Below are 17,937 nucleotides of genomic sequence, written 5' to 3'. Positions count from 1 at the left end.
GTAATAGTGTATAGTCAATTATAGAAAACGGAGTGACATTTTTACATCATTATTGTTATGCATTATTTTTTCTGTATTGCAGAATATTTATAGATATAAATGTATACAGTAAAAAGTACTTTTATTTTCATAGTTCATAGTTAGTTCATAGTATTGTAAGCTAATCTTATTATCATGACATTGTTTGGTAGTCATATGGTTATAATTATGATTAACTTATGATGAATTCAATGTGGTTATATCCAGAATGTGTGTGTGTGTGTGTGTGTGTGTGTGTCTGTGTCTGTGTGTGTTGTATTTGTGCAGAATAGAGGCCTTCCATTGTTTTTATTATTGTATCTAATTATTTGAAAATGTATGCTGGGATTATACATGAACGTCAAGTCAAAGGGAGATCATCACACGATAAGACCTAATCAGCCCCAGTCGGACGCGTGCGGCCATGATATTCATAGAAACCAATCAGAAGGTGGGGAGGGCACACCGGCATTCTGCTGAGTCATCTCGAGCCATGGTTTGGCTGTGTCATGGGAAAACGCTCCCAGGTGACCCTCCATTTCCACAAAAGCCATCAATCATCATTCCAGGATTCCTCTGTTCTCCCCACCCCACTCCTTTCATCCTCCACTCCCACACACATCCTCTCCTCTCTCCTTCGCCTCTTTGTTTCTGCTATTTGTCTCACACACTGTATCCTCCCATGCCCTCTTTATTTTTCTAAGGAGAGTGGGCTTACCACATCCTTTTGTTGTTTTTTTAGATTTAAGAAAATGGCTGGGAGCAAGAAGAGAAACACAGCAGAGTGTTGGGATTCATGCCCAGCCAGCGAGGTAGCGGGTTCGTGGAGAATCATACAAATGTTACTAAACTCTCTCCATCATAAAAAATGTACACAAAATAGGTGGATAATAAACTTTTCATTTACACATCCCTGATCGGAGGTAAATATAGAGAATAATGTGCAACATTAAGATCTATCTATATCCTCCTCTCTTGAATGTGCTACATGTCTTTCTATCACACTGGTGGCTCAGAATCATGGGACCATATTAAAAGTTCATGCCAAGACTATCCTGACTAAAGTAATTGTGATTCACTATATTATCACAATAGTTATCAAAATATCCTTAAAACTCTTTGCCACTTTATAAAGTCACAAATTTGCGACTTTTTTTCCTGGAATATTGCCCACCTCTCTCGGCTCCGTTTTTCTCTTTTTTTCCCTACAGTAGCCCAAATACGCCGTTGTATAAATCTCCCTGCAAGAATATGGATAAATAAAATAAAATGGAGACATACATGTTTTTTATGCATTATTCGCGCTAGACAGCACTTTCAAGTCGTTCATGGTGATATTAACGATTATCCGGATAATAATAATAATAATTGTGAGTTTTCTATACCGATCTGCGATTAAACCTCACATCGTCCCATCCCTGGTGGCCGGTAAGCATCGACAATAGAAGTCACTGTTGTGTGGGTCGGTGTTATGTGGGTCACTGACTGCATTTCATGCCGTCATCAGTCGCCTGCCAGTTCTCTGACATCCTTCCCTCTCGCTGTGACTTCTCCTTTCTGCTCTCCATCACTCCTGTCTTTCTGCTACTGACACCTGTCTTTCACTAAGATTAACGGCTGTCCATCTGTGTGTGTGTGTGTGTGTGTGTGTGTGTGTGTGTGTCTTAGTTTATATCTCTGTGTGTGTTTCCTGCGTTCACACACTTCCAGTCAAATGTGCACGGATCAATCAGGGAAAGAGGTGGGAGTCGGCATTGATAAGGCAGTAAATAAGGTGATTGGCAGGATCAATGGAGACCCCAAGGGAACAATGAGCATTTCTGCCTGCCGGTCTGTCTCTCTGTCTGCTTTTCTGCCGGTGTGATGCAGCAGAAGGGGCCGGGTGTTAAGGGGAGACAGAGACAGAGTGCGAGCACAAGCAGAATGCGATACATAATAGAGGCTGCCGCGGCCTCTGTTGCTGCTCTAGGCCTCATCCATCCACATGACAGGACAATGGAACAATACGGAGCATTGGCTCCCATTGAGAGGACAGTCAAAGGACGAGGAGCCCATCCATGTACTGGAGTTGATCACTCACCAACTACTTTCATTGTTGCCGTCAAGCTTTTAGAGAATTATTTTTTCCCCGAAAATGTTCTGAATGCATTTTGTCTGCCATGTTTATGTGTGCTTTTTCATCATGTGGATGGATTGACAAAAGTTTGGAAATTGGTGGGAATATACAATCATATGCAAACTACATCCAGTCACGAATACAGCCTGAACAATCAATCAATGCTTCTCTGTCCAACATCACTTGAAACTTTCTTTTTAATTCCTGCCATCAGGGGGCGACTCCTCTGGTCTGATCGTTACCATATAAAAGTGATGTTATAGTTATAGTTTGTTATGTTGCAAAATTGGGTATTGAAAGGAAAACAAAGTCAATAGTTTTTTTGGAGAGCAATCCAATAGTCAAGCCTAGTTAGTTCTAAAAGCATGCATTCATGGGTTTTTTTCTGTTAGCCTGAGAGAAAAAATGGTTTAACCATAGCAATGTACATTATTTCTATCTTTCTGGGTAACATGCTGATATGTAACACTCACCAAACTGCAGCCTTAATTTATTGCAAAATGTGTGCCCAGATGGATGGAGAAAAATGTATTATGTGATGTGGTGGTCGAGGTTGCCATTTTTTCCCCCCTCAGTCCAATAATAACAAGAGACACTCATGCTTGGTTTCAGCTCAGCTCTCTTTGCCTATTTATTAAAATCCAATATCACCAAATGTCTTACAATCAAAACAGCAGTTATACAATTTCAACAATGGTTGTCTTTTAGTCCAGAAGTCTCCACTGTATCGGATAACATTCCTGTCCTGTGCAGCTCGTCTCCGGTGTCGCCTTAAGGACCAGCTTCTTTATGAATATGTATTGCATGTATACATAAAGGATTAAGATCTCTTCTTCAGTTCCTCTCCACCTCCTTCCCGTCCTCCTTCTCTCTGTCTCTCCTCTCAGCTGTTCAAATATTGTCTTTCTATTTATACTGAGCTTGGGGAAATATTTACCCTGGGCCACTGAAGCAGGGTGGATATGAATGGGCATCATCTCTGCTTGTCAAATTAGCTGACGCTCGCTGCCTGCTAATGTCTCTGTAATTGGAAAGGCTTGCAGTGCTGCCTGTCTGACTGCTGTCTTGGCATGGACGTCACGTGTTGCTGCCCATCTCAGAGGGCTGGGATGCTACTCCACAACCACCGAGGTCACCTTAAGGGAACATCATAAAAGCATTTAGATGAGGCAGCAAACCTCCGGTTCTGAAAAGTGAAGCCCAAGCTGAAATGCCTTAAACTTGCATTATCTCTGTAGGCCATCAGGGGGAGACTCCTCTGTTCTGTTTGTTTTATTTTATTTTAATGTTTTATTTAATAGGGACAGTGCATATTTATGGACATTAGTATGAATATACTTAATATATGTAAATACACTAGAGTTAGCACAATGGCTAGTTTTCATCTATTGTCCCTAGGTTGATAACATAGAAAACATAAAAACAACATAGCATACACACAACACCCTCAATTTAATTTGAGGGATAGACACACAATGAAAACATCAGACAAGACAAGATGCAACAGGTCATGTGAGTGACACACATAAGGGAGTGTGTGATACAGTTAAAAGTGAGTGCAGCTTTGACTTTCCCTCAACTAATGTACACAGTCTCACTAGAATATTCATTTTGGATGGTCTCATCATTGAGGATGGGTTAGGGGTTTATATGCCACTGTGTGAGCTCAGTCTAAAATTGGATTCATACTTGACACAAAGGACCAGACCTGGCATAGACACCCACAGCATAGGTTATATTATTTATACTCAGCACAAGAATTCTCATTGATAGTGCCAGGGCAACACTAAACAGGTGTAATGTATCGGGTCACAGGTCAAAACATTTGTAATTATTTTCATTTGAAATGATTTTCCTCACAGTGACTGTTTAATTTACTTAATAGTGAACCAATTTTTCTGGGGATCCAAAACAAAACCGGGTTTTATCTAAACCATGTAAAGAGATCTCATTCTTTTCATTTCCTCTTCTCAGTAAAACAAATAGAATGTTCGCTCGTTAATAAGTAGACTATAATTATCAGAACAATAAAAACTCCCTCATGAGTCTCAAAAGTGTACTGCAGATATAAATGTTAAAATATGAAGGACAAAATTCAGCAACTTTATTTGGCGACCCTGAGAAAAGGCTGGTGAAATAACCCTCGTACAAACAACTTTTAGCTCTGAGAAATACATTTTGTGCCTGGTTTCTAAGATTTATAAACATTTTAATTGTGACTTGTGGATACCTGCTCAGTAATGTCTATTAGATCCTCGAGAATATCCTCTATACGAGACTGTGCCATCAGCTCTTTCTGTCAAACACACAATTCAGTGGAACACCCTGCCGACGATGTGAGGAGCTGCAGCACTTTCAGCACCAACTTCAAAAAGTCTGTTCAAAGCTGTTCAGCTCTGCCCTCAGTTATGCTCTCCATAACTCGCTTTTAATCTGACAAGCATACATTGTGATGTGCTGTTGTGTGTAGCTTTGTATTGTCTTGTGTGCTCTTCCTTGTACAACTTGTAATATGTTCCACTCTGTCTTGTTTTGTTATTGTGCTTGTCTTTGCATGCTTTGTTTTGAAAATCAAATGGCAACATTTATATTTTAAACGGCACACAGCCCCTTTCAAATAAACTAAATATAATAAATGAATATACGATTTTAAAAAAACAAACTGATCTGAATTTCCTATCGTAAGTTATTGTTTAAACCATTATTTAAATACCAATATATTTCATGCAAACTGTGTCTCACACAAACATGTGAGGTGCAAGTACACTCATGTCATGAATAATTCAAAAGTGCCATATGGAATATGTAGGGAAAAGAAGTGAAAACAGGACCCAGAGGAAATAAAGCACAAGCGGCTGTTTATCCATTGGAAAGCAGCTGAAAGAAAGCAGGCAGTAAAACAGTGATGGAAGTGGTTAACAGCAGAGCAGCAAAGCTAATGGAGAGCCACATGTCCTACTAAAAAGGATCCTCCTGCAGACGATGGGCTCGAGAGTGAGAAGGGAGGAGCAGAGAAGGAAGGGAAGAAAAGCAGCCGTGGTGCTGATATTGATCTTCTGCCAGAGAGATTGATAGAGCAATAAGGAGCTGAGGAGAGGAGAGATGAGAAGTGGAGTAGAGGAGGAGGAGGAGGACGGCAAGGTGAGAGAGAGAGGATTGCGGTGTGTGAGATGAATGGATGGCAGGGCGAGGACATGAGAGAGAAGGGGAGAGGGTGAAGAAAAGATAGAATACGAGGAGGACGAAAAAGTGATAGACAGTGGATGAAAAAGAAGGCGAGAAGGGAGGGGGAGGTGATGTTGATAAAGTAGCCAGCGAGTGACATCATTTGAGAGGTGAAAGATCAGGTGTCTCCTCCTTAATTAGGTCAAGGGGAGCAGAGCGACGGGGTGATGGATGAATTAGAGGAGGAGGAGGAGGAGGGATATAGAGACAGAAGAGGGAGAAGCAGAGATGATTGGATTTTATGTGTAAAAGGGAATTGTGTGTTAGGCTGCCTGAGACACTAAAGGTGACCCCCCAGCCGCCTAATGGCACGATACATATTCTTTAATGAAGTCACATCTAACTGCAGCTCCACCGGCAGCTCCTGTCTGCTGAGTCTCTGATGTGCACGGGAGTGTGTGCTCAGACAAGACAGCGCGACATGTGAAGCACAGCATGGCCACCATTCATCTGCAGCCCCCAGATGTGTGTGTGTGTGTGTGTGTGTGTGTGTGTGTGTGTGTGTGTGTGTGTGTGTGTGTGTGTGTGCGCATGAGTGATATATGGGTGTGTGTGTCGCGGTGAGGGGAGGACCAGCACAGCCATCACTCAGGTCCAAGGCCTAATGGAGAGTCCTGGCAGACAACTGGCTGATAGATTGCCTGACCACAACACACACACACAAACACACGTATGCACACACACACACGCACACACACACACACACACACACACACAGTCATCAGATAACAGTACTAATGCCTGACCTCACTCGCTACACGTCCTTCAGGAGCGACGGAGGGAGAGGAGGAAGGAAAAAAGACAGCAGTGTGTGTTCCTGTGTGTGTGTGTGTGTGTGTGTGTGTGTATTGTGTGCCGCGAGTCGCTGGCATGTCTTCATGTCTGCCGATATGATCTCAATTTCCCTGTTAGTCCCTCTCTCCAGTTTGTCAGGAGTCATTAACATCACCAGCAATCCCAACTTCCTGAACACGCACACACAAAACACGATGTGCGCACTTATGCCTGCTCTCGTGCACAAGTATGATCAAGAGTGACGCACACAAACACACCTGCAGCAGCTGCTGATGCCACATGTGTTTCGCGTTGGTGCGGGGTCGCAGTGCGCGGCCTGCCTTCACTCTTCATTAGCTCCTATTTGAATGAGATGCTCGGAGACATTGAGGTAATGTTACAGGTCAATAAAGTATTTAAAGCCCCCCTGGTGCCAGCACAGGGGGCGGCAGGGTGGGGTGAGGTCATTAAGGGCCTCGGAGGAGAGATTAGAAGGTGGTAGGAAGGATCAGAGGAGAGCACACAGTTTGTTTTTAGATTATTTCTTTCCTACATAGTCTGGAGAAAAAAATAATTTTAAAATATTCCATATATTTGTAAGCAGTTTCCATTCTGTTAACAGCAGGATCAAAACAATGTGATACTGCAGAGTTTGTCAGACTCCCTCCTCAATATGCAAGAAGTTTTATGTGATTATACAGTGAGTTCATATGTAAAATTAAAAAAACACTTTGGGACAGTACTCAAGTCATTTTCTCTGGGACATTATTATAGCACTGCTGTCGCACTATTAAATTGTGCCAGACAATGTATCATAAGCTTACAATAGATATTTATTATTAGCTTATTAGTTGTAATTTATGTTGCCTTGGCAACCAGTGTTATGTGGTCTAAGGAGTGTTATACACTGTCGTTGTCAATGTGGAGGCAAAATCTTTATTTGACTCAATTAATTATATACTAAATTTAATAAAGTTCAAAGAACTTTGTGGCCGTCTGTGTTATGATGAAGTGCTCAACTCACATTGAATACATTATTTTCTCGTGGATTTCCCTCAATCATGCTGCTCTCTCTATTGTCATGGACTGCAGTTTTGAAGTCTCGACATTGCCATCGCCATCTTGGAATTTTTGCAACCAGTGAAGAAAGTGCCCATATTTGGACTATTGAGGAGATGGATGGATGGATCTGATCAACACCAGCAGCAGAGCAGCACCCCAAGCAGCAACCTTACTGGATCTGGATCCATCTGGCTTCTGATGAGAAGCTGCTAACAAAGTTAGCTTCATAATTCAAGGAGGACTTTACAGCAAAGTGTTAAAGTCATCTTACTTGCATTGGTAGCGACGGTAACAAGGTCGTGGTAGAGACCTGTCAATCAGCAGGTAGCCCCGCCCTAAATCATCCCCTGCTTTCTGGTCTGTTGGACTCTAAATGGACCATAATGAACTAAATGAACATCATGCTGGATTGAAGAAGACTTGAAACTAAAGATTGAGACCATAAACTCATGTTTACAATGTATACTGGGATAATACATCAAGTGAGAAATAGGATATTTTCTCTTTGACTTCCAAGCATCAGACTTATTTTTGTAATTAGAGGAGTCACCCCCTGATGGCCAGAAGAGAGAATGCAAGATTAAACTTCGATTCCGCCTGGTTTAGCACCCTAAACCTTCTCGTTGACAGGTTCCTGAGTGTCTTCACCTCGATCTACAGAAATCCCTTTCCTGGATTATTTTCAAAGTACTTTTTTTTTTGATGCAACATTTTTTAAATGTGTTACGATCTTCTTGTCACCCATTCACTGTAAAAGAAACACATTAGTCATTGTCATTTTCCCACCGTGACGTCGCCGTGTATTGGTACAAGAACCGACACCCACATAATGAGGGTGTAAAAGCCTGTGATGGACAATACATTTCAGCTCACTTTACACGTTTGACTTTGACAGCTTGACTACATAACCTTTGCTGTATCAATTACAAGATGATAGCCCACTGAGTTTCCCATTTATGTCCAAAGATTCCTTTGAGTCAGCTGCTTCAAAGACATCATCATTAGGAGACCTGTCTGAGCCAGTAAAATGAGACCACAAGAAAGGAAAGAAAAAGCAGTGTGACAGTAGGCTAATGCAAGTAGAGAGGAGTCATAATGTCAGTAGTGTCAGTTACCCAGCTATCTAAAGTGTGCTAGCCTGAGCTCACATTACCCGACACAAGCCAGGTTTCATTTGAACTGCAGGCTTATTAAAATGTTTGGTGTATTAATCTGAAGAACTCATCACTCCACACAGATCTATTTGTCATCTGTTCAGTGGACGTCAGAGTCGCAGGCTCCATTTACATCATGATGTGTTTACTGGACTTGTTCCTATAGCACTTTGTCACATTATTCTTTCATCACTTTTTCTTTCCCACCTCAGCCAAGTAAAAACTTTATTATTTACAGTTGGATGGAAATGCAGCCATATTGTCATTCAAAGATTTTGGCTGGTGCAGACAAAGACTACGGTTTGTTGGTAAACGTTTCACAGTGGGCGAATCACACTTTTGCCGATATAGGGCCCCACAATATAAACTGGTAGCTGAAGCGTCACAGAGGAAGACATCAACCATCAGCATAACAAATACCGAGCTTTCAACTTAAATGACTGCAGACACATTAGGGATGGATCTTGCTTTGTGGACAATGGGTATAGTCTCGCTCCATTGATTTCTCACCAGCTTTTATTGCAATTCATCGACGGCTAATGCCCCTAAGATCCTGCCGCAGTCTGAATTATTCAGCAGGAGTGTTTTGTTTTTGTGTCAGGGCTGCGGGGGTAATTCTAGATCGGTGATATTTGATGATGTGCTGCAGGAGTAAAACGTCTATTCTCAGGGTAACCGAGTGACTTTTATTTGGCCATGGGTCTGATGTGTGTCGGCTGATGCGCTGTGTCCATATCAGGTTGAGAAAGGCCCATGACAGGGATATTTAGTGTCTGGCTGTGTTCCAATATTGTCCCAGGCAGTATCGAGGCTTTTCATTTCAAAAACAAGAATGAGACGGAACAGGAGATGACCGACTTCTCAATATCACAGGGGATTAAAAGAGGCATTGATGGAATAGCTCAGAAGTGGAAAGAATAGCCAAAGATATAAAAAAAAGAGGGAAGGAGATATGAAGTGAGAGAGAATGCAATAGAGAGTTAGAAACAGACAGAAGCACAAAAAGGAGAGTAAAATGAAGCAACACCACAGAGGATAAGACAACAGCACAGATGATATATATGTATATATATACGTATGTTTATACATGGAGAGAGAGGAATGCGAAGAGAGAGGAAGAGATGAGAGGAGAGGACAAAAGTGCGTTGGTTAAGATTCAGGGCAGACGGTGGCGCGGGGCTATCATTACCATACATCAGGACAATAAATGAGGCTTTCAGCAGGCCGTAATAAGAGTTTGATAAATCATCGGGGCCAGAATTAACTAGACGTCAAAACAATGTGAGGGCTCTGACGGATGGCAGAGGAGGGGCCGATGGCACAGATTAGTCTAGCTGGAAGTGAAGGAGCGCTGAAGGGAGAGAAGGGAGGGGAGAAGCACCAGGGAGGGGGTGAGGAGGGGAGGAGAGGTGAGGAGCACAAGGACAGAGGCAGACAGACTGTTAAACAGAGGAATGAGACATGGTTTGCTCTGTCACGTCCGTGTTCATGAGGAAGTTTGTATCAAACTGCTGTGGAGATGAGTTGTGTGTGTTACAGTGACATCTGCTGACCTCTAACCTCAGGGAAGTGTATGCATATCAGGCAGCAAACTGTGGTTCTGAAAAAGGAAGCCAATGTCGAAGTGCCTTAAAATTGCATTCTCTCTGATGGCCATCAGGGGGAGACTCCTCTGGTTGCAAAAGAAAGTCTATGAGAAAATGACACTACTTCTCTCTTGATTTATTATCTCAGTAAACATTGTAAACATGAGTTTATGGTCTCAATCACTGGTTTCAAGTCTTCTTCAATCCAGCATGATGTTCATTTAGTACATGCGATCGTCAAACCAACCGTCCTTCGCAGTCCAAATATGGTCACTTATTTTCACTAGTATCCAAGATTTCATCAGCCAACATACCCAACTCGAAGCCTTCAATACTGTAGACCTCAAACCAATGGGTGACATCATGGTTGACAGGTCGTTACCACGGCGATGTCCGGATTAGGGGTTGTCCATGTTTCATTTGAGCCTTCACGCTTTCACTGTGTCATTTCAGTTCATGACACTTAATTGTCAGCGTTTTGGTAGTGTTTTGTAAGTGACCTTCTCGTGTCACTTCTGGTTGCAAAAAGGCAAGATGGCGGCAACAAAAATGGCCAATTCAGTCCTTCAAAACCGTTGTCTACAAAGCAATGCGTGACCTCACGATGACTGCATCCACTTTTGAAATACGCGAGAGAAGCTGTTTCTTTGTGTGCACGTGTTCGTGTGTGCGTGTCAAGCTCTCAGCACCCCACAGCTAATCCTGTTGGTTATCATGATGAGAGGTTAGTGCAGTGCTGCTACTGTCCGTCCCCCCCCCCCCCATTGGGTAGATTTAATTGCCAGGCTCTGACCTTTGCCGAGCGGCAGTGACAAGGCCTGTCTGTAGCAGTGGGAGGTGGTAGTGCCTCGATTAGCTGTGACAGCAGAACCAGGCGATCGGAGGGAACGAGCGCGAGAGAGAGCGAGAGAGAGAGAGAGGGGGGGGGGGTGGAGGGAGGGAAGGAGAGAAGGAAAGAAATGAGAGCAAGTAGAGAGCCAGCACCGGCTAATTGGAGCCCCTCATCCTCGGAGCAGTGAGCCAGAGAGTAGACACAGTGGTCTGGGGCATGGTGACGAGTGTGTGTGTGTGTGTGTGTGTGTGTGTGTGTGTGTGTGTGTGTGTGTGTGTGTGTGTGTGTGTTGAGAGGGAAGGCTATGGGGAGAGTTGCATCTACTCTACCAGTCTGAGAGCAGTCAGTGTGTGCCTCGTGTGTTTTGTTTGTGTATTGTGGATTCTGTGTAGGCTATATTTCATAATGAGTGTGCATATGTGTGCGTTCTATCCCGTGTGTGTCTGACACTTATTCATTCTCAGTGCTTTATAGTTTTTGTTCTGCGTCTCCTAGAACCTGCAAATGGGAACTTTGCACATCGTTTCTTATTATTTCACTTCCTCATTTTTATTTATTTAAAAAAAATCAGCAGCAAATCTATCTATCTATCTATCTATCTATCTATCTATCTATCTATCTATCTATCTATCTATCTATCTATCTATCTATCTATCTATCTATCTATCTATCTATCTATCTATCTATCTATCTATCTATCCATCCAACCAGTTTCTATGTGTGTGTGTGCGTGCTAAACTGCACCCGTCGGGGTGTGTGTGTGTGTTTGTGTGTGTGTGGCCAGAGAGAGACTAAGTGGAATGGACAGTTAGATTGAACAGAACGAGGCACAATTACCAGGTGAGGCTGAGAAGATAATGTTGTCCCAATCTAAGTCACCCCTCGGCCCTCCATCCCTCTCTCTTTCACACACACACACACACACACACACACACACACACACACACACACACACACACACACACACACACACACACACACACACACACACTCCTCTGTCTCTCCTTGTCCTACAGGCTGGAATTGAATGGTCTCCTAAGAGTCGCAGGGTGGACAGCCTGCAGGCAGACACCACCCAGCCTTTTATCAGCTGTCTTTCTTCAACTGCATGCTGGCAGAAATGAGCTTTCAGACCTGCTGCTTACAGAGACTCACCTGGGGAGAAAGTCACCGTTTGATCCCTGCAGCCCTGTCTTTTGACAACTTATTTTACATTGTATTTGTCCTGTCCAAGACAGCTTCAGGGAAAACAACCGCTCTGCGTTAAAACAACACAAGAGGCTGCGTCGGGACAATGAACATTACAAGTAAGTGTTCAGCAGGAACTTTGGCTTGTATTTGATTGGTGACTGCAGAGCCTTGCCGAAAAGAGAGTTGCAGGTCCTCTGCACCTATGACTGCTGCATTAGTGCTAATGAAGGGCTAATGTCAGCATGCTAACATGCACAATGACTGTGCTTATATGTTGACGTTAAGCAGGTGTAATGTTTAGGATCACCATTGTGGGTTAGCATGCTAACAGTTGCTATTTAGCAGTGAACACAAATTGCAGTTGTATGTCATTAGTTGTGTGGGTACAAAGTCACCAACCAAAGTTTTGGACTTGGATGGGAGGACCAGCCAATATGGCAAACTTTATTCTCGCTATGTATCAGTTTCTGGATGAACTTTTTCTTATTTTATCATTGTGTCACAATGAATAAACATGAGATAGATGCAGCTACAAGGCTGAACCACACTAAGCAATTTTAAGTGGATTTGTCTATCCCAGTTAATCATCATTCTTATTTAATTGCAGTTAACCGAACACATTTGTGAATCAGATATTTCAGTGTTCTTTCCGCCGCTGATGAAATTACTCTGCAATTTGGCTCCAGTTTCCAATGAGAATCATCGCCCTTGGATCGCAGTTTATTGAAATTCATGAGATGCATCAAAGATCCTTTGTGTGACAAGAAGATGTTGGAAAACCCAGCCTTGGCTGTCTCAGCCCAACAGTCAAAACACACTTCACATTCAGCTCGTTTCATTCCATTTCTTTCTCCCATTTTTTGAAACATAATACATTGAGGAGTGACAGCAAAACGGATGACAGACAGAGAGGAAATGAGGTGCAACCTGGATTCAAACCCACAATGCCATATTCACATGCACGCCAAACCTCGGCTGAACCTGGACACTGCAACCACAACCTTCATATCTAATCTAACTCTGTGGGAAGAAACAGTGGTGCAATCCAATTCATACATGTACCACCATGCTCAACTACTTCTAATATTAAACTAAGTGCAACCACACACTGAATCTTGATGCCACAAAGTGTACATTGCTCGACAAAGAGCAACATTGGGTTTGAAACACTGCCTGAGTAAAGCTTACTTGTTCAGTTCAGTGCTCTTTTTGAGAAGGACATAAACTCTTTGCTGTGTGCACCTTGTCAAGTATGATACTCTTGTCCCTCCTGCAACTGGGGAACTAGAAAATAGACTAAGAGGCTAAATTGGGTTGAGTGAACCCAGGTGAAGTTCAGGGGTTCACAGCATGGACAAACTCAGCCTTGTTTGCTGTTAAAGTTCAGCGTCTCTTGGCAACGGCACTTCTTTAGATAGCTATTCCTAGTATGACTGTGAAGCGAAAGGGAAACCTCAAGAACATCTGCAGCTGTTTACTCTAAAAGTGAATTATTATGGAATGGAATTTCAGAACTAAATGACAAAATATGAACTGGCAACTTGTTAATGAGGTTATGTCTTTGGTTTGTTTTTTGTTTGACAGAAGGAAAACAGAAACAGAAAACTTTACAGAAGGGTGTAGCATTGGCCAAAGAAGAACACGTTAAGAACACACCACATACACACACTATTTTTCACTTATGGAAATGGTCTTGGTGAAGGTGTGTGTCCAAGGGTCCTTCTAGTTGTGAATAGAATTTCTTGACATGAAAAACATATAATTCATGTTCTATTTATGACATGACTTAATGTCTAGATGTCCATTGAAATTTACATTAAACTCCTCTGCTGTGTATTGAAAATACATTTGGAAAATGAATTTACTATGTTTATATGAAACCCAGTACAAAATAATGGCATTTGAATGAATATAATAAAAGATGCACTTTAACAAAGATGACATATTAAAAACACCACACCATAGTCTGTATATAATAATTCACAGGGACATCACCCATTGGTTTGTGAAGCCTCGAGTGCTGCATTTTGGCCATCACCATATTGGATTTTGTCTGTCATCATCTGGTGTGAAGCTGTTAACAAAGTTAGCGTCATAATTAAGGTCAACTTAACAGCTAAGTGTTAAATTCATCTTAGTCGCTAATTGCAGAAGTCTTGTGCGTTTCGCCCTGCCGTCCATACGGATCCGGCGTTTTCGCGGCATGAAAACGCACTTTCAGGGTGGAAAAGAAAAAAACGGCACCCCTCCGTTTCGTGTTCGTTTTCGCCGAAAACGAATACGCTGACGTCATCGGCCCGCTCCTCGACCCTCAAGCCTGACTTCTTCCCCGACGTCTCCTAACAACAACAACGGCGACCTCCGTGCTCCTAGCAGATATTCTGCTCGTCTGTACGACGGCGTATCAGGGCCACTGTATGAAAAAAAAACGGATTCTCTAAATGCAAAGGAAAGGAGCTCCAATGCTTCCTTTCAGAGCTCCTTTAGCATAGGATGCAACAGACCTTCCTATGCGAAAGGAAAGGAGATTACGCCGACCCACAATTCTTTGCGAGAGCAACATTTAAAGTGCAGCACACCTCGGCCGTTCATGAAAACTGTTAAATATGCCTATTTGCATATTTAACAGTTACTTTCATGCAGACATATAGTAATTGGAATAGTGATGATAAATGTGTGTGGACAGTGATAATATTTTTTTATTTATTTCAATCATGTTACAAAAACTAAACTAAAACCACAAATGAAATGTAGGCAAAATACAGCAAACGGTCAAACAGGAAGGAGGAGCTGCTGAACTGAAGCCGGTCAGTGAACGAGCCGTTTATAAAACCAACATGTGGAGAAGTGGAGGACGCGTTTTTTGTAGTCCATTATTGTAGTTTCTCCAGCGCAGATGCACGTCAATCGCCGGTGCCGATTATCAGCTGTCAATCATCAGCCCGCGTTATAATGACGTAGCTTAGAGAAAGTCCGGTCGGATTCTCTGAGCACCGCGGTCGACTTTTCCTAAGTCCTTTTGTGTTCTCCTATCGCCTTTCCTTGACCCCGTGACGTTTTCCCCAGAGGTCAAGGAATAGGAGTTAGGAATAGGAGTTAGGACCTTATTTTTTGACTATTCGACTGCACCCCCTGTGTATACTCTTGTTGTCAATAAAGTTGTTTAAAAAAAATGAAACGAACACGAAACGGAGGGGTGTCATTTTTTTTCTTTTCCACCCTGAGAGCTGGTTTCAAAAAAGTGCGTTTTCAGGCTGCGAAACGCCGGTTCCGTATGGATGGCCAGCCGAAACGCACAAGTCTTGTGTGTTTCGCGTTACGCACAAAAAACGTTTCCATGTGGATCGGGCCTTAAACCTACCCTGCTTTATGGTGTATTTGACTCTTAATGGACCATCGTTTACGAAATGAACATCTTGCTGTATTGAAGAAGACGTTTAATTATAACTTCAGTATTGGCTTCACTTTCCAGAAAATGAGGTTGTCGCCTGGTCTGCACATGGCTTGAAATGGTATGCACTTTCTGTATCCTATCCATGGGCGTGGCCATGGCATGTTTGCACATTGTGATGGTGGATCAAAGCAAACTGGGTTATATTTGCAAAATGTATTAATATTTTATTTTGCTTACGTTAGATATTTACACAGCTAACAATTATCAAGCACAGTGGCGTCAATTCAGCCAAAGCTAAGGTATGGCAAGGTTACTAGTCACATGACTTAACTACAGTATCAATCAATATACATGCACAGCAAATAATCATAACAAAAGTGACAAGTCTACTATGTAGCTTATCTCATCATTTTAAAGTTATATGTTTGGCCTTTTATTGCGGAAGGACATCGTAAGAGTTAAAGAGACGAGAGAGAGCGACGACATGATTTAAAAGAAGGACGCATGGCGGATTCAAACCGGGGGCCGCAGTAAGGAGTCTTGGTTCAAAGGGCGGTAACTCCACCACTAAGCTATCAGTGAAGTTAAGGTTTTATTTAATCAGTCAGATCTAGTAGTGCCCTTATGATGGCCGTCATATTATATTATATATTACACCACTAGTAAGGACTTTTTGCCAGCAGTCCTTCCTGCATTTGGCAGATGAAACGCTTGCCTTTTTCCTGTATTATATGTTTAACTTTGTATTTCTGTATGATTATGGTTCGCTCCTCGTACGTGAAATACGCTGCTCCGCTGCCGTAGACTGATCCATGTATGTGATTGGTCAAACGCCGCCTCTTTCATGTGCACGCGCTCATAGCTGGACAGGTAAACCCTGGGTTGAGTTAACGAGTTGATAACCAGCTTCGTGTGACCGCTTATCTCCGATTGCCTTTGTTAGGGTTACTTAAGCTGGATCTCTGAAAGATACCCTGGGTATGTTGAACTCGCTTCGTAGTACAGGCTCCAGCTCTGACCTCCGTCATCTCGTCAGGGGGGGCTGGGAGATACCACATTTCAAGATATGGGGGGATACAAGTGTTGGGAAAGATAATATCTAGAGAAATTGATTGTGTTGTTCTGATTTTCACTTGTAGTTAATTTATATGTATTAAATAATAGATTAATCAATACAAATTGACACAGAGTAATTCCATAAATGTATAAAAAAAAACGAATATTTACATTTTCCCCTGGAGCCAAGGTGTGGCAGCTGTCATACCTTGCCATACCCAATTGACGCCCCTGATCAAGCATATAATTTTCTCCTGATTTGTGTCTTTGAAAAATACCATATCAATGTCTGAATTTTCAGAAGACATGTGGTCCAGTATTTAGTTTGGACTTGATATTATTTGGTTTAAGTCATCTTCGATTAGATTCAACATAGCTTTTTTATATTTAAAAAAAGAAATAAAAAAAAATAATGATACATAAATGAAAACATTTGTATTGTTTTTCCCCCCAAAAAACCTTGAGATATTTATCATGATTACACTGTTAAAGGTGGAATATGTCCCAAAACTAATTCACACATGCTACTTCTCCTGCTCGGTTAATATATCAACTAACCCTTTATGGCATTATGTCATGTCTTTGACTGACAAACAGCAATGTAATGACAACCATCTGGAGTAGTAATGAAGGCAGCAGTGGGAATGAGATGTTTTAATTAATGAAAGCCACTCCATTAGCTTTGATGAGTGGCTTATCAGCTCCGGCTCATTATGCAAATAGGATTAAGATCGCTGAGCGTCCTGCGCTGCTAATGACAGAGATGTTCAGGCGTTTTGTTCAAAGTGACTTCCTCAGCCCAAGGCTGGCCAGCCGTCAGCTATTCCAACAATACGACACATATAGTTCAAGCTACTGTAGAGCTGTATATGCACATATTGCAATGTTTATCATTGGTACATTGGTATTCCCATTCTCTCAAATAAACCCAACCCGGCATTTGGGAACAAACATAAAGCTGCACAAATCAGTAGTTTTCATATAAAGAATGACGATGCACTATGTGAACAGGGTTGTCTTTAGTGAACCCCAGAAAAGAAATGTTAGCATTGTACGTTTCTGAAAACCACAGATACGTTGAATGTCAACTTTTTTTGGTTTGGTCAGAGCAAGTGACGTAGCATGTCGTAGTATTTATGTACATATACATATGTACATATGTGTAACTCATTAAGAAAGTCTGCTTCGGGCGGTTGTTACATTTTTACATTATAATTACAATGCACACCATTCTCTAATCTTCAATTTCAATTTTACTCACACTTTCATATCATAACAAACAGCAGTGAAATTTGTGTGTGTGTGTGTGTGTGTGTGTGTGTGTGTGTGTGTGTGTGTGTGTGTGTGTGTGTGTGTGTGTGTGTGTGTGTGTGTGTGTGTGTGTTCACATAGGGTGGGGTTATGTGTCTTTCTTTTGACCCTGTGGTCATTAATCTCACTTGCTGTCAAGGTAATGGACACTGATGGACAGGATTGTGTTTGCTCACACATACTCTCTCACACACACACACAAACACACGATCACACAG

At 42.1% G+C, this 17,937-nt stretch overlaps 1 protein-coding gene across 1 annotated transcript in view; it reads right to left on the bottom strand.

Annotated features, from left to right (window-relative positions):
* Nucleotides 1-3,234: 3,234 nt before the first annotated feature.
* LOC311023166 (cytotoxic granule associated RNA binding protein TIA1) overlaps nt 3,235-17,937 on the bottom strand; it is a 49,753-nt gene continuing 35,050 nt past the window's right edge. Inside the window, exon 11 of the mRNA XM_084024853.1 lies at nt 3,235-3,246. The gene's annotated coding sequence lies outside the window, so the exon portion shown is untranslated. The remainder of the gene's footprint in view (nt 3,247-17,937) is intronic.

Source organism: Eutrigla gurnardus (genome assembly GCF_963514095.1).
Source record: "Eutrigla gurnardus genome assembly, chromosome: 13".
Lineage (NCBI taxonomy): Eukaryota > Metazoa > Chordata > Actinopteri > Perciformes > Triglidae > Eutrigla > Eutrigla gurnardus.
Note: the sequence above shows the minus strand (reverse complement) of the source record. Positions and strands in the feature narration are given on the sequence as shown.